This window comes from Trachypithecus francoisi, unplaced genomic scaffold, assembly GCF_009764315.1.
Source record: "Trachypithecus francoisi isolate TF-2019V2 unplaced genomic scaffold, Tfra_2.0 Lachesis_group2, whole genome shotgun sequence".
In the NCBI taxonomy this organism is placed as follows: Eukaryota; Metazoa; Chordata; class Mammalia; order Primates; family Cercopithecidae; genus Trachypithecus; species Trachypithecus francoisi.
Genome location: NW_022681465.1, coordinates 137,312,755 through 137,336,561, shown reverse-complemented (window position 1 = coordinate 137,336,561; position 23,807 = coordinate 137,312,755). Strand labels below are relative to the sequence as shown.

Here is a 23,807-nt window from a genome sequence, read left to right as displayed (position 1 = left end):
CTTTTACATTTATGGCAACCTCTTCCACATTTCCCATGCAAGTGGGGTCTATGTTGTCTCACTGAAAGGATAATAGTTGAGGGAAGGGCTTTGCTTTGTTTCATGAGAGAAGATGCTATTGGGAGAGGTATTTTTATTCCCACGCAGCAATAATTCAGCACAATTTTCCATTGATGAGCTGGTGGTAGCTCTTCTTATTTGGAAGTGTGACTGCAGTATGAGCTAGTGAGAGCATGAGTCGGGGTTTGGCGGTGAGCAGTGAACGTTGAGGATCTCCCCAGGATTTTCACCACATCACAGTGTGATGTGCAGATGATGGAAGATCTCAGGGCTTGTACCTTTATTTTTTCCCCTTGGCCTTAATTCAGGTGCAGAAACTCTACATTTTCAGTGACAAAGTGAGATGCTCTCTTTGGATCGTAGAAGTGACAAGAAGTCAGAGTGTGCCACCTACCTGGCATGATGCTCATGGACTGATACAACATCTGCCTACCAGCTGACTCTATATTCCTAATATCTTCTGGAGATCCAACCAAGCTCATCAAGATTAATCAAGTTTTCTAACTGGGAATAGGGTGGTTCAGTCTGGATTAGAGTTCAGGGCATCCATGAATTTGGGGTTATGGTCACTATTCAGCTTGATGACGTTCATAGTATTTGATTGGTATAAAAAATCCAGGATTATGTAAAGCATGTCTTATGTCCGGTGGAAGTAAGGAGAGTAATAGGCCAGGCCTGCCCAATCTCTTAACTCTATTCAGGATTTGAGGATGTAAGGTGCCTGAGAGTAGGACAGGTGTCACTAATAAAAAGAAGCCTGTGATTATTTTAGCTCAGGGAGACTGATGATCACCTCGGCTTACTATAATGTTTTTCCACTCACAGCATAATCCCTGCAGTCATCTTGACATTCCGTTACTTGGGAGAGGATGGTCAGGGCCAGTCCTGGGATGTTATAAATATGTCAAGGGCAGGGCAACAGGGAAAATGTGTGCTCTTTTTTCCCAGTCCTTGTAAGGGACAAATGCTTGACACTTTCTTCGGAAAGCTGACATCTGTCTTCCTGTCAAAATAAATCGGGGCCTCATTAGTCAAACACAATGCTATGCTTCCATCACTGTGCACAAGGTGGCATGGGCGCTGGGTTGTCCATGATGAGATGGTAACCACATTAGATAAGGTCCTCCTGTTGGTTCATAGGATCAACTCATGACTATCCAGGGTACCCATTAGACTGCTGCATTATTCCATGCAGCATGGTGCTCAAACTTTGGCTTGTATGAGTTTTATTAAGGTTGCTTCTTAGAAAGTCAGAATTCTGGGTTGCAATTGTAATAATTTGGATTCAGTCAGTCTCAGACAGGACTAGGGTTTCTGATGTAATACTGATGCAGATGGGCGATGGTCACAGCAGTGTTCTGGAGCCAGCATGTACCCGCCCTTGAGATCTGATTAGTAAACACACATGAATTTTGTGAGCTGCTTATTTAAACATTAGTAGCATGAAATTAACCATAGTGGTAGTATTTATACCATGGAAATTGGCAAATAGTACAAATCAGAGTCTTTTTTTTTTCTGGATTGCTGGTTTACCAGCACACCATTAATCATGACAACTATTTTAGGGTTGTGAGAACAGATCTGGACCGTGACTTTGGAGAAGAAAATGTTTACTTTGGAAAGTCTTCTAATGTCCTTCGCCATCTTATGCAAGTCCATTTTCATCTCTGGGCCCAAGGTTTCCTTTATAAAATAAGAGCATTAGACTAGATCAGTTTTCAAACCTGGTTGCGCAATAGTCATTTGGAGCTCTCTGACCAAGACTGAAATCTGGGCCTCGCTCCCAGAGAGTCTGGAGCCTCAGACTAGCAAGGGATTTCAGCCGACTGCACATGTATGTATAACATAGCTTTGGGAGAGTATACCTGGCACCACAGTTGAGAACTATTAATCTAGATGATGTCCACTGTTCCTTGAAATTCTAGATTCTCAGCCTGTGCAATACTGTGTTGCCTTATATTTCACTTTTGCATTAATCCCTGTCATGAAAGAAGAGTTCTTCTGCATAAGAGCATTTTACAGACAAGTAAAGAATACACTAATAAATATCAGTCTTTTTTTTTTTGAGATGGAGTTTTACTCTTATTGCCCAGCCTGGAGTGTAGTAGCATGATCTCAACTCACAGTAACCTCCGCCTCCTGGGTTCAAGCAGTTCTCCTGCCTCAGCCTCCCGAGTAGCTGAGATTACAGGTATCCACCACCACGCCCGGCTAATTTTTTGTATTTTTAGTAGAGATGGGTTCTTTTTTTTATTATTATTATACTTTAAGTTCTAGGTACATGTGCACAAAGTGCAGGTTTGTTACATATGTATACATGTGCCATGTTGGTGTGCCGCACCCATTAACTCATCATTTACATTAGGTTTATCTCCTAATGCTATCCCTCCCCCCTCCCCCTAACCCCATGACAGGCCCCGGTGTGTGGTGTTCCCGGATCTGTGTCCAAGTGTTCTCATTGTTCAATTCCCACCTATGAGTGAGAATGTGTGGTGTCTGGTTTTCTGTCCTTGAGATAGTTTGCTCAGAATGATGGTTTCCAGCTTCATCCATGTCTCTACAAAGGACATGAACTCATCCTTTTTTATGGCTGCATAGTATTCCATGGTGTATATGTGCCACATTTTCTTAATCCAGTCTATCATTGATGGACATTTGGGTTGGTTCCAAGTCTTTGCTATTGTGAATAGCGCCACAATAAACTTAAGTGTACATGTGTCTTTATAGCAGCATGATTTATAATCCTTTGGGTGTATACCTAGTAGTGGGATCACTGGGTCAAATGGTATTTCTAGTTCTAGAACCTTGAGGAATTGCCACACTGTCTTTCACAATTGTTGAACTAGTTTACAGTCCCACCAACAGTATAAAAGTATTCCTATTTCTCCACATCCTCTCCAGCACTGTTGTTTCCTGACTTTTTAATGATTGCCATTCTAACTGGTGTGAGACAGTATCTCATTGTAGTTTTGATTTGCATTTAGAGACAGGGTTTCACCTGTCGGCCAGGCTGGGCTTGAATTCCTGACCTCAGGTGATCCACCTGCCTCGGCCTCCCAAAGTGCTGGGATTACAGGTATGAGCTACCACGCCCAACCTAAATGCCGTTCTTTTAAAGCATTTGCTCTCTTTATTTATTTTTTCTTGAGCAAAAGAATCAGAGGAAAATTTTGTTTTTTATGTTTTAGAGTCACCATTATGGATGAGCATTGTTCATTTATGTAACAAATATTTATTTGGCATCTATTGTATGCTACGTGTCTACTATAGAAGTGACATAGAGAAGTAGAAAGATTGCTGGACTAGAGTTCAGGGCAAAATAATATTAATAATGGCTAATATTTATTAATATTATATTACATACAATTTACTGTCCTAAACATTGTAGTTTTACCACCTCATTTAATCCTCACTACAATCTTCTGAGGCAGGTAAAATTATATCCCTATTTTACAGATGAGGAAACCAATGCACAAAAAAGATCTTCACTTTCTCAAAGTCACACAAGTGGTTGGGGCAGAGATAAGATTCAAACCAGGCCCTGATCTTTCTGTGTGCTCTGCGACAAGATTGTTCCCTCCAAATCCTTGGTTTCCTGTTATGGTAGGTGATCTCTGAGGCTTCCTCAAGCCTCACAATTCTCAAGTCCACGTCCTCCCTCACCTGCATCGTGGAAAGCCTGTGTATCTTCATTGGCCCGGGGGAGAAAAACAAGGCTGCTGATGCCTGACTCAGGGATGAATTATGCAATTTAGTCACTAAAACTAGGTTACAAAATTTATGCCCTGACGCACATGTTGACTAACATATTTCTTTTTTCAGTAAATAATGAGATATGTGGTATGGTTAAGCACTAAAGATTCACTGTTAAAAAGAGACCAGCTTACCATTCATTAAGTAAATGAATAAATAGATAATTGCAAAGTAAGACAGTGGAATGAAGGAAATGTACAAGAGGTGGGGACAAGTAATCTGAAGATAAAATATTTCAGTTATAAGACTGGAAGGATGAGTGAGACCCAGCTATGGAAAACCAGAAGTAAGAACCAATCCAGATGTAGAAATAGCACATTCAAGGGTCCTGAGGCTGGAAAGCACATGGTGAGTTCAGGGAGGCCAGTGCAGCTGGAACATCAGGGCCAAAGAAAGGCTTGCACAAAATAAGTTGGAGAGGAGACTTTTGAACTGTAAAGCGTTTAATAATAAAATAACAGGTGCTGTTTTATTTGATACCAATCTGTTGACATAAATAGATTGGATGGAGCCATTGAACAGCAGAAAGTGTTCTAATACATAGAGTACACAGATCTCAAATGTATATCTCCATATTTCAACAACGCAATCAAGATAGAGGACAGCTTTTATCACTGGAGAGTCCCCTTATGCCCTTTCCCAATGAATATCATCTCTTGTGTGCATCCCCACTCCAGAGGCAACCAAATATTAGTTCAGTCTGTTGGACTTCATACAAATGGACTCACATAGTATGTATTCTTTTGTGACTGGCTACTTCCCCTTTGCATAATGTTTTTGAGATGTATCCATGTTGTTGGTTGTATTAGTAATTGATTTCTTTTTATCCATAGGCTACATGACATGTGATATCACAAATATTTGATTTCTACTCTTAACAGTTCTGGAAGGTATCTCGATGATCCAACCACCGAGCCTTGTGATTAACCCTCCTGCAGTATCCCACCTAGTATTCATGAATGGAAACACTTCCCTTGATGGAGGTGTTAGGGTCTCCCAAAGCCATTCATCCTGCTCTCTTTGCTTAACCCTTAAAATGAGGTCAACGCATAATCCATTGCCTCTAGGACACAAAATAGTTGGCCCTCCATATCTGGGAGTTCCACATCCACGGATTCAACCAACAGCAGATTGAGAATATTCAGGAAAAAAAGGGTGGTCAAGTCTATGCTGAATATGAATACAGACTTTCTTCTTGTCATTATTCCCTAAACAATACAGTGTAACAACTATTTACATGGCATTTACACTTATTAGGTATTATAAGTAACCTAGAGATGATTTAAAGCATACAGAAAGATGTGCATAGGTTTTATGTAAACACTACACCATTTTCTATCAGGGACTTGAGCATCTGTGGATTTTGGTATCTGTAGGGGTCCTGGAACCAACTCCCTACAGATACTGAGGTACAAGTGTACTCACACCCTCTGCTTATTTGAAAAAAAGATGTGAGCCTAGAATGGCTTACTATTCATGTTTTTAGTCTTCAACGTTATAGGCCATATTTACCTTAAAAAATTTGAAAGTATTTTTCCTTGTTTCAGGAATACTCAGTGTTTATGGTATTAACAAGCCTCGAGTTCCTCAGGATTCCAGAGAGATGAAGCCCAGAGCTGGTCACTTGTCCTCTTATTTCTTACTATTTGGGAAAATAGTTGACCACTGCTCATTTCTGTTCTCTTTGAGAGAGACGGGGGCTCCCAAGGTAGTGTTTTTCTGGCAAAATCGAGAAGCAACAGGCAAAGTACAGCCTACATGTGTCTGAATGCATGCAGATAAAAACATGTGACGTGATCATTGACTAAAGAAAACCACAAGCAAGCTTTTAAAGAATTAAAATTTGTTTTATTTAGAAATCTTACCGAGGTCTATAAACTGAGGCACATATGCTGGGAGGAGGCTTTCAGAGAGGTTCTGTCAGACACCTCTAAAGCAATGTTTAGTCCATTGCTTATACAGGTGTTGGGGATTTGGCACATGCAAAATCACATCAAATGAGTACAAGAGCACATCTGATTATAGTTTGCAGGGGCCTAATCCCTAACCTTGGCAGATGTTATCTTATGTGTAAGTAAAGACAAGGGCCAGAGTCATTTCTTTTTTAAGAAATATAGTGACTCAGGCAAGAGATGTGGAGGCAGCGTGTGTTCTATCCTGTTTTGTCTTCAAAGCATCTTCCGGAGAACTGCATTTCATCACAGATAGGGGTTTAAGCAAAAATGAGCAAATATTACCTCTTATGTTTGCTGCTTTGCGTCAACACAGCATGATACGGTCTAAAGAATTTTGCTCTTTTCAAAGTTCTTTGGCTGCATGAGGCTGTCGCATTATGAAATACATATTTTGTATTGGTCCCCAAGTCCAGACATACTATTCCTAAACCCGTTGGGATCTCCAGAGTGATAAAAGTGTCTTAAGTCCCTAGATATTTTCAGGTGGGGGCTGGTTGGCAAAAGGACATGAAGGCATGACTAGAGGGTTGGGACTTTCAGCTCCAGCTCCCCACTTTTAGGGAGAAGTGAGGGGCAAAGGACTGAGAGTTGAGTTGATCACCAATGGTGATTTAATCAATTATGCTTATGTAATGAAGCTTTCATAAAAACCTAAAAGGACTAGGCTCAGGAGCTTCTGGATAGCTGAGCATGTGGAGGTTTCTAGAGGGTGGTATGCCTGGAGAGGACATGAAGGCTCCATGCCCCTTCCCACGTGCCTTGCCCTGTCTTTCATCTGTCCATTTATCTGTATCATTTATTATATGCTTTATTAATAAACTAGTAGACATAAGCAAAGGGTTTCCCTGAGTGCTCTGAGCCACTCTAGAAAATTAATGAAACCCAAGCAGGAGGTCCTAGGAAATGTGACTTGTGTCTGAAGTGGACACAGTCTTGTGAAACTGAGCCTTTACCTTATGGGATCTGATACAATCTATGAGTAGATAGTGTCAGAATTGGATTGAATAAGAGGACACCTAGCTGAATAATCTGCTGGAAAATTGACTGGTTGCTGGTGGGAAGAAATCCCCACGCATATACCTGTTGGCCCTTTGTATGTCTTCTTTTGTGAAATGTCTATTCATGCCTTTTACTCACTTTCTAATGGGATTATTATTATGATTTTTAACTATTGAGTTGTTTGAATTCTTTGTATATACTGGATAGTAGTCCCTAGTTAGATGAATAGTTTGCAAATATTTTCTCCCATTAACAGGTTGTCTCTTCACTCTGTTGATTGTTTTCTTTGCTGTGCAGAAACTTTTTAGTTTAATATAGTCCCATTTGATACATTTTGAGAAAGTGACTCAAATGTCCTGCTCTGTCACCCAGGCTGGAGTTCCATGGTGCTATCATAGCTCACTGCAGCCTTGATCTCCTAGGCTCAAGCGATACTCCTACCTTAGCCTTTTGAGTAGCTAGAACTGCAAGTTCATGACACCAGCATGCCTGGCTAAATTAAATTTTTTTGTTTTTTGTAGAGATGGCACCTCTCTATGTTGGCCAGGTTGTTCTTGAACTTCTGCCCACAAGCAATCCTTTTTGGCTTCCCAAAGTGCTGGAATTACAAGTGTGAACCACCATGCCTTGGTTTTATTTTACTTTTTGTGTAGCCATTGTAAGTGGAATTGCCTTCTTGATTTTATTCTCAAGTATTTCATTATTGGTGTGTAGAAAATGCTACTGATTTTTGTATGCTAATTTTGTATTCTGTAACTTCACAAAATTTATTTGTATCTAAGAGTTTTTTGGTGGAGTCTTTAGGATTTTTCTAGACATAAGATTGTATTATCTGCAAAGAGGAACAATTTGATTTCCTCTTTTGCAATTTGGATGCTTTTTCTTTCCCTTGTCTGATCGTTCTGAGCAGGACTTGTAGTACTATGTTGAATAGGAGTGGTAAAAGTGGGCATTCTTGTTTTGTTCCAGTTCTTAGAAGAAAGGCTTTCAGCTTTTTCGCTCTTAGTATAATGTTAGCTGTGTGTTTGTTATATGTGGCCTTTATTATGTTGAGGAATGTTCCTTTAATGCCTGGTTTACTGAGAGTTTTTATAAGAAAGTTATGTTGAATTTTGTCAAATGCTTTTTCTGCATCTATTAAGACGATCGTATGAGTTTTGTTCTTCATTCTGTTAATGTGATGTATCACGTTTTTTGATTTATATATATTGAACCATCCTTGTATCCCTGGGACAAATCCCACTTGATTGTGGTGTTTATCTTTTTGATGTGTTGTTGGATTCAATTTGCTAGTATTTTGCTGAGGATTTTGCATCTATGATCATCAAGGGTATTGGCCTGTAGTTTTTGTTGTTGTTGTTGCATCCTTATCTGTTTTTGATATCTCTCGTAGAATGAGTTAGAAGGAGTCTCCTCCTCTTCAAGTTTTTGGAATAGTTTGAGGAGAATTGGTGTGAGTTCTCCTTTGAAAGTTTGGTAGTATTCAGCAGTGAAGCCATCATTCCTGAACTTTTCTTTGTTGGAAGATTTATATTACCAATTCAATCTCATTACTTGTTATTGGTCTGTTCAAGTTTTTAATTTCTTTCTAATTTAATATTGGTAGATTGTATGTGTCCAGAATTCATCCATTTCTTGTAGGTTTTCCAGTTTGTCAGCATATAGTTGTTCCTAACAGTCTCTGATGATCTTTTGTATCTCTTTGGTATCAGTTGTAGTGTTTCCTTTCCATTCTGATTTTGTTTATTTGGGACTTCTGCTTTTTTTTTCTTGGTTAGTCTAGCTAGTGGTTTATTGAGTTTGTTTATCCTTCCAAAAAATAACTTTTGATATCATTAACTGTAGCTTTTTCACCTCTATTTCATTTAGTTCTGTTCTGATTTTTATTTTTATTTTTTTACTTCTACTAATTTTTGGTTGGTTTATTCTTGCTTTTCTAATTCTTTGAGGTGCATCCGTTAGATTGCTTGTTTGGAATCTTTCTACTTTTTGATGTAGGCATTTATTGCTAGAAACTTCCCTCTTAGCACTACTTTTGCTGTGTTTCATAGGTTTTGGTATGTTGATTTTTGCTTTTCATTTGTTTCAAGGAATTTTCTTACTTCCTCGTTAACTTCATCCTTGACCCAGTGGTCATTCAGGAGCATGTTTTTAATTTTTACGTATTAATAGTTTCCCAAGTTCATTTTATTATTGATTTCTAGTTTTATTCCACTGTGGTCTTAGCAGCTGGTTGATATAATTTTAATTTAAAAAATTTTGGGGGACTTGTTTTGTGTCCTAATATATGGTCTCTCCTAGAGGATGTTCTGTGTGCTAATGAGAAGAATGTGTTTTGTAGCTGTGGGTGAAATATTCTGTAAATATCTGTGAGGAAAATTTGGTCTAATGTGCAGTGTAAATCCGATTTTTTTTTGTTAATTTTCTATCTAGATGATCTGTCTTATGATCTCTCATCTAGATGATGACAGTGGGGTGTTGAAGTCCTCAACTGTTGTTGTATTGGAGCTTATCTCTCCCTTTAGGTCTAATAGTATTTACCTTATATATGCTGGTGCTCTGGTGTTGGGTGAATATATGTTTAGAACTGTCATATCCTCTTGCTGGATCGATTCCTTTATCATTACATAATGACCTTCTTTGTCTCTTTCTACTGTTTTTGATTTAAACTCTCTTTTATCTAAGTATAGCTATTCCTGCTCATTTTTGGTTTCCATTTGCATGGAATATCATTTTCTGTCCCTTCACTTTCAGTCTATATGTCTTTATAGGTGAGATGATTTTGTTGTAGGAGCCAGTAGTTGGGTCATGTTTGTTAAAATCCATTCAGCCAGGCTATCTATTTTAAGTGGAAAGTTTAATCTGGATGTCTAATCTCTTGCTAGACTTGGACTGTTTTCAGCTACTGGTTTGTTAAATAGGTTTTCTAACCTTTCACTTTCTCTTTCCTCCAGGATACTGAAAATTTGAGTATTTAGTCATGTGACAGTGTTCTATATGTCACATAAGCTTTGTTCATTATTTTAAATTCTTTTTTTTCTGTATTTTTTTCTGCCTGGTTTATTTAAAATGACTTATCTTCAAGTTCTGAAATTTTTTCTTCTGCCTGGTTACATCTAATGTTGAAGCTTTCAAATGTGTTTCATATTGCATTTAATGAATTCTTCAGTTCCAGAATTTACATTTGACTCTTTTTTATGCTATCTATTTGGAAAATTTCTCATTCATATCCTGAATTTATTTTGATTTTTTGTATTATTGTTCTGTATTTTCTTGTATCTCAATGAGCTTTTTAAACATCATTATTTTGTTTTTTAAATTAAAAAATAATTTTTTATTATTTCAATAGTTTTTTTGGGAATAGGTGATTTTTGTTTTGGTTACACGGATAAGCTCGTTAGTGGTGATTTCTGTGATTTTGGTGCACCCATCACCCAAGCAGTGTACACCGTACCTGATATGCAGTCTTTTATCCTTCAACCACCCCCGCTCTTCCCCGTGTCCCCAGAGTCCATTGTATCATTGTTACGCCTTTGCATCCTTATAGCTTAGCTCCCACTTGTAAGTGAGAACATACAATGTTTGGTTTTCCATTCATGAGTTACTTCACTTAGAATAATGGTCTCTAATTCCATCCAGGTTGTGACAGATGCCATTATTTTATTCCTTTTTATGACTGAGTAGTATTTCACAGTCTATCTATCTATCTATCTATCTATCACATTTTCTTTATCCATTCATTGATTGAGGGGCATTTGGGCTGATTCCATGTTTTCTGATTGCAAATTGTGCTGCTATAAACATGCATGTACAAGTATCATTTTCGTATAATGACTTCTTTCCCTCTGGGTAGATACCCAGTAGTGGGATTGCTGGATCCCACTTTTAGGATTGTTTTTCTAGTTTTTTGAAGAATGATGATAGTATTTTGATGACAATTGCATTGAATTTGTCAGTTGCTTTTGGCACTATGTTTGTTTTCACAATATTGATTATATTATACTGATTATACCCATTCATGAGCATGGATGTGTTTCCATTTGTGTGTGTCATCCGTGATTTCTTTCAGTAGTGTTTTGTAGTTTTCCTTGTAGAGGTCTTTCACCTCCTTGGTTAGGCATATTCCGAAGTATTTCATTTATTTTTTGCAGCTCTTGTATAAGGGATTGAGTTATTTATTTGATTCTCAGCTTGGTTGCTGTTGGTGTATAGCAGTGCTACTGATTTGTGTACATTGATTTTATATCCCGATACTTTACTGAATTCATTTATCAGATCTAGAAGCTTTTTGGATGAGTACTTAGGGTTTTCTAGGTATACAATCATATAATTGGTGAACAGCGACAGTTTGACTTCCTCTTTACCAATTTGTATGCTCTTTATTTCTTTCTCTTGTCTGATTGCTTTGGCTAGGACTTCCAGTACTATGTTGAATAGAAGTGGTGAGAGTGGGCATCCTTGACTTGTTCCTGTTCTTGGAAGGCTTTTAACTTTTCCCCAGTGAGTATAATGTTGGCTGTGGATTTGTCATAGATGGATTTTGTTACCTTAAGGTATGGCCCTTCCATGCCAATTTTGCTGAGGGTTTTAATCATAAAGGAATGCGGGATTTTGTCAAATGCTTTTTCTGCATCTATTGATATGATCATATGATTTTGTTTTTGATTCTTTTTATGTGACATATTGCATTTGTTGACTTGTGTATGCTAAATCATCCCTGCATCCCTGGTACGAAACCCACTTAATGATGGTGGATTATCTTTTTGATACACTGTTGGATTCAGTTAGCTAGTATTTTGTAGAGAATTTTTGCATCTATATTTATCAGGCATATGGTCTATAGTTTTCTTTTTTTTGTTATGTCCTTTCCTGTTTTGGGAATTAAGGTGACACTGGCTTCATAGAATACTTTAGGGAGGAGTCTGTCTTTCTCTATCTTTTGGAATAGTTTCAGTAGGATTGATAGTAATTTTTCTTTGAATGTCTTTTAGAATTCAGCTATGAATTATCTGGGACTGGACTTTTTTGTTGTTGTCCATTTAAAAATTTGCCATTTCAATCTCACTGTTTGTTATTTGTCTGTTCAGAATTTCTATTTTTTCCTGGTTTAATCTAGGAGGGTTCTATATTTCCAGGAATTTATCCATCTCCTCTAGATTTTCTAGTTTTTGCATAAAGGTGTTCATAGCAGCCTTGAGTGATCTTTGTATTTCTGTTGTATCGGTTGTAATATCTCACATTTCATTTGTAATTGAGCTTATTTGAATCTTTTCTGTTCTTTTTTTGGTTAATCTTGCTAATGGTCTATCAATTTTGTTTATCTTTTCAAAGAACTGGCTTTTTATTTCATTTATCTTTTGTATTTTTTGTTTCAATTTTGTTTAGTCTGCTCTGATCTTTATTTCTTTTTCTCTGCTCAGTTTGGGTTTGGTTTGTTCTTGTTTCTTTAGTTCCTTGAGGTGTACTCTGAGATTGTCTACTTGTGCTCTTTCAGACTTTTCAATGTAGGCATTTAATGCTATGAGCTTTCCTCTTAGCACCACTTTTCCTGTATCCCAGAGGTTTTGATATGTTGTGTCACTGTTATCATTCAGTTCAAATAATTTTTAAATTTCTATCTTGATTTCATTGCTGACCCAACAATCATGCAAGAGCAGGTTATTACATTTCTATGTATTTGTATGGTTTTGAGAGTTTATTCTGGAGTTGATTTCCAGTTTTATTTCACTGTGGTCTGAGAGAGTATTTGATATAATTCCAATTTTTAAAAATTTATTGAGACTTGTTTTGTGGCCTATTATGTGGTCTATATTGGAGAATGTTCCATGCACTGATGAATAAAATGTATATTCTGCAGTAGTTGGATAGAATGCTCTGTAAATATCTGCTATGTCCATTTGTTCTAGGGTACAGTTTAAGTCCATTGTTTCTTTGTTGGCTGTCTGTCTTGATGACCTGTCTAGTGCTGTCAGTGGAGTATTGAAGTCCTCCATTATTATTTTATTGTCATCTATCTCATTTCTTAGGTCTAGTAGTAATTTTTTATAAATTTGGGAGTTCCAGTGTTAGGTGCATATATATTTAGGATTGTGATAGTTTCCTGTTGAACTAGTCCTTTTATCATTACATAATGTTTCTCTTTAGTTTTCTTTCTTTTTTTTTTTTTAACTGTTGTTGCTTTAAAGTCTCTTTTGTCTGATATAAAAATAGTGACTCCTGCTAGCTTTTGGATCCATTTGCATGGAGTATCTTTTTCTACCCCTTTACCTTAAGTTTATGTGAGTCCTTAGTGTTAGGTGAGTCTCTTGAAGACAGCAGATACGTGGTTGGTGAATTCTTATCCATTCCACCATTTTGTATCTTTTAAGTGGAGCATTTAGGCCATTTATATTTAGCGTTAGTATTGAGATGTGAGGTACTATACTATTCATAGTGCTAACTATTGCCTGAATACATTTTTTCCCCATTGTGTTATTGTTTTATAGGCCCTGCAATGTTTATGCTTTAAGAAGGTTCTATTTTGGTGTGTTTTGAAGTTTTGTTTCACAATTTAGGACTCTGTTTAGCAGTTCTTGTAGTGCTGGCTTGGTAGTGGTGAATTATCTCAAGATTTGTTTGTCTGAAAAAGACTTTATCTTTCCTTCGTTTATAAAGCTGAGTTTCACTGGATACAAAATTCTTGGTTGATAATTATTTTGTTTAAAGAGGCTAAAGATAGGACCCCAATCCCTTCTAGCTTGTAGGGTTTTTGCTGATAAATCTGTTGGTTATCTGATAGATTTTCCTTAATAGGTTACCTAATACTTTTGCCTCATAGTTCTTAAGATTTGTTTTTTTTTTTCTTGACTTTAGATAACCTGATGACTATGTGTTTAGGTGATAACCTTTATTATTATTATTATTATTTTTGAAGACAGAATCTTACTTTGCCACCCAGGCTGGAGTGCAGTGGCATCATCTTGGCTCACTGCAACTTCTGCCTCCCAGGTTCAAGTGATTCTCATGCCTCAGTCTCCCTAGTAGCTAGGATTACAGATGTGCACCACCATGCCTGGCTGATTTTTGTATTTTTAACAGGGATGAGTTTTCACCATATTAGCCATCCTAGTCTTGAACTCCTCAGCTCAGGTGATCCACCCGCCTGGGTCTCCCAAAGTGCTGGGATTACAGGTGTGAGCCACTGCCCCTGGCCTAGGTGATAATCCTTTTGTGATGAATTTTTTGACTGTTCTTTGAGCTTCTTTTATTTAAATGTTTAGGTATCCAACAAGGCCAGGGAAGTTTTCTTCAATTATTCTCTAAAATAAGTTTTCCAAACTTTTAGATTTCTCTTCTTCCTCAGGGAAACTAGTTATTCTTAAGTTTGGTCATTTCACATAATCCCCAACTTCTTGGAGGCTTTGTTCGTTTTTACTTATTCTTTTTTTCTTCGTCTTTGTTGGATTGGGTTAATTTGAAAGCCTTGTCTTTGAGCTGTGAAATTTTTTCTTCTACTTTTTCTAGTCTATTGTTGAAACTTTCCAATGTATTTTGTATTTCTCTAAGTGTGTCTTTCATTTCCAGAAGTTGTGATTGCTTTTTGTTTATGATGTCTATTTCTCTGAAGACATCGTGGTTCATATCCTGTATTATTTTAAAAATTTGCTTAAGTTGGTTTTCACTTTTTCTCTGGTGCCTACTTGAGTAACTTAATAATCAACCTTCTGAATTCTTTTTCTAGCAATTCAAAGATTTCTTCTTTGTTTGGATCCATTGCTGGTGAGCTAGTGTGATCTTTTGGGGGGTGTTAAAGAAACTGGTTTTGTCATGTTAACAGAATTGTTTTTCTGGTTCCTTTTTATTTGGGTGGACTGTGTCAGAGGAAAGATCTGGGGCTCAAGGTCTACTGTTCAGATTCTTTTGTCCCAGGGGGTGATGCCTTGATTTGGTGCTCTCCCACTTCCCTTAGGGATGGGGCTTCCTGAGAGCTGGACTGCAGTGACTACTATTGCTTTTCTGGGTCTAGTCCAGGTCTCCCAGTCATGGAGACCAGCACCTGCTCTGGTGGTGGTAGTAGGGGAGTGAAGTGGATTCTGTGAGAGTCCTTGGTTGTACTTTTGTTTAGTGCACCGGTTTTTTTGGATGCTGGTTATGCTAGCAGTAAAGTTGTAATATGGACAGACTCAGGACCTCTGGTTAGCCAGGATGTTTTAGGTGGTGGAATTGGCTGTTGTCTTCTCCTTCCTTGGAGTAGGGTTGTTCCGTTATGGGTTGCTTTAATGGTTTGAGTTGATTGGCTTCCAGTCAGGAGGTGGCACTTTCAACAGAGCACCAGCTGTGCTAGTAGAAGGAGGATACAAACTTGTCCTAAGGTCACTTGGATAAGTATTGGGTTTCTCTGGTGATGGTTAGGGCCATAGAGCTCCCATGACCTTATGTCTTTTGTCTTTGACTACCAGGGTGGGTAGAGAAGGACCATAAGGTTGGGGCAGGGTTAGGTGTGTCTGAGCTGAGACTGTCTTTGGGCAGGGCTTGCCATGGCCACTGAGGGGGATGGGAGTGTGGTTTTCAGGCCAACAGAGTTATGTTCTAAGGAGGATTATGGCTGCCTCTGTTGCTTTATACAGTTGGCCAAGAAAGTGGGGGAAAGCTGGCAGTGACAGGTCTCACCCAGCTCCTGTACAGCCAGCAAAGCCAGTCTTACTCCTGCCGTACTCTCCATAAAGCTGAATTTATATCCAGGCCTCCAGTGTGCAGGGTTGAGATCTTGCCTCAGGCTACAAGCTTCCTTGCTGAGAAAGCAAGCAGTGCTTTCAAGCCTTGACCCTCCCTGCCTTCCATGACTTCTGTGCTCATCTCTACACTTTCCGTTCACCCTGGTAGCCCACAGATTCTGCCCAAGCAAATTCGCACTTGGTTGGAATTATTACATAGTTCAGCTGGAAGCCTCCTATAGACTGTGGCCCTTCCCTAATTCCACTGGCTACCTTCCCCCAAGGACCCCTGTGAGATAAAGTCAGAAATGGCTTCCCTGGGGACTTAGAATGCCTACAGGTTCTTCCTGCTGCTTCTTCTACTTTTATATTTCACTTGGCTTGCTAAATTTGCTTCAGCCCTAGGTAAGGTTAAATCCTTCTTCAATTATCTGGGTTTTCACGTTCCCCAGTAAGGATGTGTGTTTGGAGGCAGATTTTCCCCACTCATAGTTTGCAGCAGCAAGCTGCTTCTTTCAAAGGGTCTGTGAATTCTTTTGGTTTCCCTCATATGTTCTTGTGGTGGTTCTTGGAGCAAACATTCACGGTGTGAGTCTCCACACACTGCTCTGTCCATCCAAGTGGAGCTGCAAGTTAGTCCTGCCTCCTAGGTGCCATTTTTCCTCCTACTCTAGCATCATTATTTTGAGTATTTTATGTGAGATTTCATGGATTTCCTTTTGACTGAACTCTTGCTGGAGAATTACTGTGTTCTCTTGGAGGTGTCATATTTTCTTGCTTTTTCATGTTTCATATGTTTTTACACTGATGTCTGTGCATCTGGTGTAACAGTTGTTTCTTTCAATTTTTGGAATTTGCTTTCATGGGGAGGATACTTTTTTGAAGATGTATCTATAGTGTTGGTTGGGTCGGGCACTTTGCCATTGATTTTGGATGTATGCAGTAGTGTGGTCTCCATATGATTTCTTCAGCTGTAAACATTGTCAGTGGTGTCTGTGACTTCCTGAGTGGCTTAGGGTGCAGTTGTTAGTGGAGTGGAGACTGTGGCAAAGTTTTATTGGATATAGCAATGCCAGGTGGTCCTATCTTCAGGCCTCTATGGTGGCAGTAGTGGGCCGAGCATGCCTGTCCTTGGGCTCCAGGTGGGATATATTGGCACTGATTTTAGTGGTTCCAGGGAGTCCAATTCTTGGATCCCCAGGTGGCTTTCTCAGGTGCTGGTAGTGGCAGAGTTAGGCCAGGCAAATGGGTGGGTTTTCAGGCCTCTGGGCAATGGTCATGGCATGGGTGATTGTAGTAGTAGTAGATGGACTAATCTCTGGATCCTACATGGTCTGTACTTGTGTTGACAGTGGCTGTAATGGGCTGGGTGGGCCAGTCCCTGGGCCTATAGGTGTGTGCCCACTGTGGTGGTAATGGCAGGTTGGGTGGGCTTGAACTCAAGCTTCCAGGAGGAGTGCTCAGGTGCCAACAATGGTGGACTGGCCTGGGAGGCCCTGGGTCTCTGGACCACATGTTCTGGTGCTGGTGGTGGGGGAGCAGAGCAAGGCTGGGCAAACTGGTCCTTAGTCCTCCCAGGGGTACTTGCAGGTACTAGCTGTGGTAGGCAGAGGCAGGGTGAGCCTTAGGCCCACTGATAGCATGGGTGGGCGAGTGTCAACTGCAGTGGCAGTGGCAGGCCGAATGAGCCTCACCTCAGGCCCCTGAGAGAAGTGCTTAAGTGCCAATGGTGACAGACTGGACTAGGCAGTCTCCAGGTCCCTGCACTGTGTGCTCTGGCACTAGGAGGTTTGGGTGGTGGAGTGAGCCACGCAGTTCTGTCCTTCAGATCTGCTGGTGGGGCTTGCAGATGCTGGCTGTGGTCGGCAGCGGTGGGGTAATCTCCAGGCCAAGGCAGAATGTTCAGGTGGGGACTGCAGTGGCTGCACTGTAGGCCTGCTCAGGGGTTGTGGGAGTGGCAGGGTTGCTTTTAGTGGCAGGAGCCATATGCAGGTGGCTGGGGAGTATGCATTTTGCTCATGCTTGAATCCTGGCAGCGGCAGCCATAAGCAGTTGTTGAGGGTAGGGGGGTTTGTCATTGCGATGCATGAAAATGTGCAGTGGCTTCATTGTAGGGGGCAGTGGGGTTTTGCTAATGGCTTACTCTTCAGCCCTGGAGTCTGTGGTCTGTTGGAAGCTGGGCTCTCAATATGGCATTTTGCTGTCGCTGCTTAGGGTTTGGGGTGTGTGGGGCCCAGCATAAGCTCTCTTTCTGGAACAATGCCTTTGTGTGATCTTCAGGCAGCTTTTGATATTAGTCTTGAAGACTACAAGGGTCTAGGGCTTTCCCATGCAGAGGATGCAGGAGTCTGTAGTGGAAATGTTGACCTCTGAGAGTCACTCACTTATCCTTTTCCTGCATTGTGGAGCCTCCCCAGGCTCCCAGCCAATCCTGGCCAAGCAGATTGCCTGACTTCCTTCTCCTTCCTTACTTTGGGTGCTTCCTGTCATTTCTCAGTTGAATGCCAGTGTTGTTTCTTAGACGATATATTCAAAGTGTTCTACTCTATTTTCGTTCTTCTTTGTGGAGGAGGCAAGCACCAGATGCCTTTAGTCAGCCATCTTGAAGCCTCTCAATTCACCTATTTAAATTGTATAGCTCAGTGATTTTTAGTATAATCGCATAGTTGCACAACCATCATCACAATCAATTTTAGAACATTTGTGACATGTCATAAAGAAACCCTGTGCCCTTTAGCTATTACTCTTCAATTCCCCCATACCCCCCAGCCCCAAGCAACTACTTTCTGTGTGTATAGATCTGCCTATTCTGGACATTTCAAAGAAATAGAATCATACATGCACCATGTGGTCTTTTGTAATTGACTTCTTTCATTTAGCATAATGTTTTTAAGGTTTATCCATGTTGTACCATGTATGGGTATTTGATTTATTTTTGTTGGGGAATAATATATTGTATGCATATACCACATTTGTATTTGTTCATCCATTACCAGGCATTTGGGTTGTTTCTACCTTTTGGTTATTATGAATAATGTTACCATAAACATTCATGTGCAAGTTTCTGTGTGAACATAAGTTTTCATTTTTCTTAGGGATACAAAACTGGCAGTAGAGTTGCTGGATCAAACAGTAAGTCTATGTTTAACATGATTGTATTAGTCCATTTTCATGCTGCTGACTGATAAAGGCATACTCGAGACAGGGAAGAAAAAGATATTTAATTGGACTTGCAGTTAAATATGGCTGGGAGGCTCAGAATCATGGTGGGAAGTGAAAGGTGGTTTTTACATGGTGGTGGCAAGAGAAAATGAGGAAGATGTAAAAGTGGAAACCCCTGATAAACCCATCAGATCTTGTGAGACTGATTCACTACCATGAGAACAGTATGGGGACTCCACCACTCTGATTCAAATTATCTCCCACCGGGTCCCTCCCACAACACATGGGAATTGTGGGAGTACAACTCAAGATGAGATTTGGGTGGGGACACAGAGCCAAACCATATCATTCCACCCCTGGCCCTTCCAAATCTCATGTCTTCACATTTTAAAACTAATCATGCCTTCCCAACTGTCCCCCAAAGTCTTAACTCGTTTCAGCATTAGCTCAAACGTCCACAGTTCAAAGTCCCATCTGAGACAAGGCAATCCCTTCTGCCAATGAGCCTGTAAAATCAAAACCAAGCTAGTTACTTCCTAGATACAATGTGGGTACAGGTATTAGGTAAATACAGCCATTCCAAATGAGATAAATGGGACAAAACAAAGGAGTTACAGGGCCCAAGAAAGTCTGAAATCCAGCGAGGCAGTCAAATTTTAAAGCTCCAAAATGATCTCCTTTGAATTCAGGTCTCACATCCAGGTCACGCTGATATAAGAGGTGGGTTCCCATGGTCTTGAGCAGCTCCGCCCTTGTAGCTTTGCAGGGTACAGCCTCCCTCCCAGCTGCTTTCACGGGCTGGTGTTGAGTGTCTGTGGCTTTTCCAGGCACACGGTACAAGTTGTAGGTTGATCTACCATTCTAGGGTCTGGAGGATGGGGAGCCTTTTCTCACAGCTCCATTGGGCAGTACCCCAGTAGGGACTCTGTGTAGGGGATCCAACCCCACATTTCGCTTCTGCACTGCCCTAACAAAGGTTCTTCATGAGAGCCCCATTTATGCAGCAAACTTCTGCCTAGGCATCCAGGCTTTCCATACATCTTCTGAAATCCAGGCAGAGGTTCCCAAACCACAGTTCTTGACTTCCGTGCCCCCGCAGCCTCAACACCACGTGGCAGCTGCCAAGGCTTGGAGCTTGCACCCTCTGAATCCATGGCCTGAGCTCTATGTTTGCTCCTTTCAGTGGCTGGAACACAGAGCATAAAGTCCCTAGGCTGTACACAGCATGGGGACCCTGGGCCTGGCCCACAAAACCATTTTTTCTTCCTAGACCTGCAGATCTGTGATGGGAGAGGCTGTCACAAAGGTCTCTGACATGCCCTGGAGACATTTTCCCCATTGTCTTGAGGATTAACATTCAACTCCCTGTTACTTATGCAAATATCTGCAGCCAGCTTGAATTTCTCCTCAGAAAATGGGATTTTCTTTTCTATCATATTGCTAAGCTGCAAATTTTCCAACTTTTTATGCTCTGCTTCCCTTTTAAAATTAAATGCTTTTAACAGCACCCAAGTCACCTCTTGAATGCTTTGCTGCTTAGAAATTTCTTCCACTAGATACCCTAAGTCATCTCTCTCAAGTTCAAAGTTCCACAAATCTCTAGGGCAGGGACAAAATGCTACCAGTCTCTTTGCTAAAACATAACAGGAGTCACTTTTGCTTCAGTTCCTAACAAGTTCCTCATCTCCATCTGAGACCACCTCAGCCTGGATTTCATTGTCCATATCATTATCAGTATTTTTGTCGAAGCCATTCAACAAGTTTCTAGGAAGTTCCAAACTGTCCCACATTTTCCTGTTTTCTTCTGAGCCCTCCAAACTGTTCCAACCTCTGCCTATTACCCAGTTCCAAAGTTGCTTCCACATTTTCAGGTATTTTTTCAGCAATGTCTCACTCTACTGTTACTAATTTACTGTATTACTCTGTTTCATGCTGCTGATAAAGACATACCAGAGACTGGGAAGATAAAGAGGTTTAATTGGACTTACAGCTCCGCATGGCTGGGGAGGCCTCAGAATTATGGCAGGAGATGAAAGGCATTTTTTATGTGGTGGCAGCAAGAGAAAATGAAGCAGATGCAAAAGCAGAAACCCCTGATAAAATTGTCAGATCTCATGAGACTTATTCACTACCACAAGAACAGTATGGGAGAATCCACCACGATGATTCAAATTATCTCCCAGTGGGTCCCTCCCACAACACATGGGAATTATGGGAGCACAATTCAAGATGAGATTTGGGGGGGGACACAGAGTCAAACCATATCAATGATGAAGAACTAACAGACTGGTTTTTAAAAGTGGCTTCACCATTATACATCCCCATCACCATTGTATTAAGGTTCTGATTGCTCCACATTCTGGCCAGTGCTTGTTATTATCTGGCCTTTTGATTGTAGCCATCTTAGTGGGTATAAAGTGGTATCTCATTGTGGTTTTCCCTGAGGACTAATGATGTCAATCATCTTTCCATGAGCTTATTGGCCATTTATATATCTTCTTTGGAGAAACATTCATTCAGATCTTTTATTTATTTTTAAATTGGTCATTTTTACTTTGATTTTTAAGTTGTAAGAATTCTTTATATATTATAGATATGTGTGTTTATATATATTTATATATTCTATATTGTATCAGATATAAGATTTGCAAATATTGTCTTCCTGGGTGGTCTTTTCAATTTCTTTATGGTGTTCTTTGAAGCACAAAAGTTTTTCATTTTGATGATGTCCCCAGCATCTCAAAATTAACAAAATGCTTCCAAAAATACTTCTGAATTTCCTCTCACATCCACTCTGTAAAGCACACAGGGCAGAGGTTATGTTTCAATTTCATAATTGATGAATGCACCCTTGGATCAGCTGCTCAGCCTCTCAGCCTCGTTATGAGGCAGAGGGGCAGAATCAGGACTTAAATGTGGGCCTCTCACTGTCCTTTGTCTAGGATTCATTTTATCTCATCCAGCTGAATGGTGATCAATTCCAGTCTTAGGCAAGACCATTCAGTGAGCCTCGGGTCATCGAAAGTCCCCAAATAACTTTTATCAGGAAAACAATCTTCTTTTCCCTGCATAATTATGAGAGCATAAATAAAGGGTGTAAAATGCTACACGCATAAGGATGTTCATAACAATTGGTGGCCACTGGCAAGGTGCAAGAGGAAGGCCTGGGGTGGGATTGTCTGTGGGGCTCACCTGGAAAAGTAATCAGAAGAGTAGAATCTCGGCTCCTGCCTCTCAAGGGAATGGAGTTGAGAACCATGGAGCAGAGAGTCCCTTTGTTCAGGAGTTTGTTTTGAACTTGTTTAGATTACAGGAAAGGAGATACAACTCCCACCGGAAAGAGGAAAATACTCCTAGATGTTGGAAAACCATGTGCCAAAAACACTGAGACACAACTTTACTGCCTCTAGCAGGAGGAAAGAGAAAATCTTTCTGGGCCAGCTTTACCCATGGACCTCACCCTTCACAGGCTGCCATCTGGGCTGCCCTCAGTAAAGTTCTCTTTTCCATGAAGAGCTCCCATCTTTCTCACTTGAAAGACCCAGTGACAAGTCAAGTTAAACAGGCAAAGCCAGAGTTGCCATTTTCACAACATGGGGCAATAACAGTGAAATCAAGCATGAAGGGTGTGCAAATTAATATACATTATATAATATAATATATTATACTATAATGTAATTATATATTTGTAATATAATATGATATATAGTATGAATATATGGATATGTTTGATTATTATGTGATTAATATTATCTTAAGGGTGTGTGTATATATGTTATATACATTATATATATCATATACATCATATATGTTATATATGATATATATGACATATATAACACACACATATATATTTAATATTTCTTCCAGAAATGGGGTCACATATGCATGTGTCTAGAATATAGAGCCAAAGATTTGGAAGGTCACTCCAAAATACCAGTGGTTGCCTTTAGATAGGGGGCTGAGCTTGGGATAGGGCTGAAGTTGTTTGAAAGGGGACTAGCTTTTTAATTCACTATACACTATATATATATATATATATATATAGTGTACATATATATTCACTATATATATAGTGTGTGTGTATATATATATAGTTTAAACTCTTTAATGCACATGCACCTACAGTAATAACATCATTTTAAGCAGAATACATTGGGTAGTTTTGGGACCTGACTCCTCTGCAGGATGACACTTCCCTCATCACCCTCAGCAGGCACTAGGACCCCTTCTTACTCTCCAGCATTACAAACACGATCTCTGACGTTCCTCTCCGCACCATCCACTTTGTCTGCTCTCCTACTCTGTGTTAGTCTGTTCTTGAATTGCTGTAAAAATAATACCTGAGACTGGGTACTTTATAAAGAAAAGAAGTTTAATTGGCTCACAGTTCTGCAGGCTGTACAAGCATGGTGCTGGCATCTGCTCAGGTTCTGGGAGGGCCTCAGGAAGTTTTTACTTTTAGAAGAAGGTGAAGCACAAGCAGGCACATCACATGGTAAAAGCAGGAGCAAAAGAGAGAGAAAGGGGAGGCGCCACACTGTTTTTTTTTCTTTTTAGACAGAGTCTCGCTCTGTTGCCCAGGCTGGAGTACAGTAGTGCAATCTCAGGTCACTGCCAACCTCCGCTGCCCGGGTTCAAGTGATTCTTGTGCCACAACCTCTCGAGTAGCTGGGACTACAGTCATGCACTACTATGTCTGGCTAATTGTTTTTTGTATTTTTTTTTTTTATTTTTAGTAGAGACGGGGTTTCTCCATGTTAGCCAGGCTAGTCTTGAACTTCTGACCTCAGGTGATCTGCCTGCCTCGGCCTCCCAAAGTGCTGGGATTACAAGCGTGAGCCACTGTGCCCGGCCCACCACACACTTTTTTTTTTTTTTTTTTTTTTGAGACGGAGTCTTGCTCTGCCACCCAGGCTGGAGTGCAGTGGCCGGCTCTCAGCTCACTGCAAGCTCCGCCTCCCGGGTTCACGCCATTCTCCTGTCTCAGCCTCCCGAGTAGCTGGGACTACAGGCGCCCGCCTCGTCGCCCGGCTAGTTTTTTGTATTTTTTAGTAGAGACGGGGTTTCACGGTATTAGCCAGGATGGTCTCGATCTCCTGACCTCGCCACCACACACTTTTAAATGACCAGATCTCATGAGAATTCACTCACTACAACAAGGACAGCACCAAGGGAGTGACAC

General features: G+C 40.2%; 1 long non-coding RNA gene across 1 annotated transcript in view; it reads right to left on the bottom strand.

The window, feature by feature from the left end:
- Positions 1-736: 736 nt before the first annotated feature.
- The window catches only part of LOC117065577, a 44,011-nt gene continuing 20,940 nt past the window's right edge, over positions 737-23,807 (bottom strand). The window contains exon 3 of the long non-coding RNA XR_004429978.1: positions 737-1,063. This is a non-coding gene — a long non-coding RNA (uncharacterized LOC117065577). The remainder of the gene's footprint in view (positions 1,064-23,807) is intronic.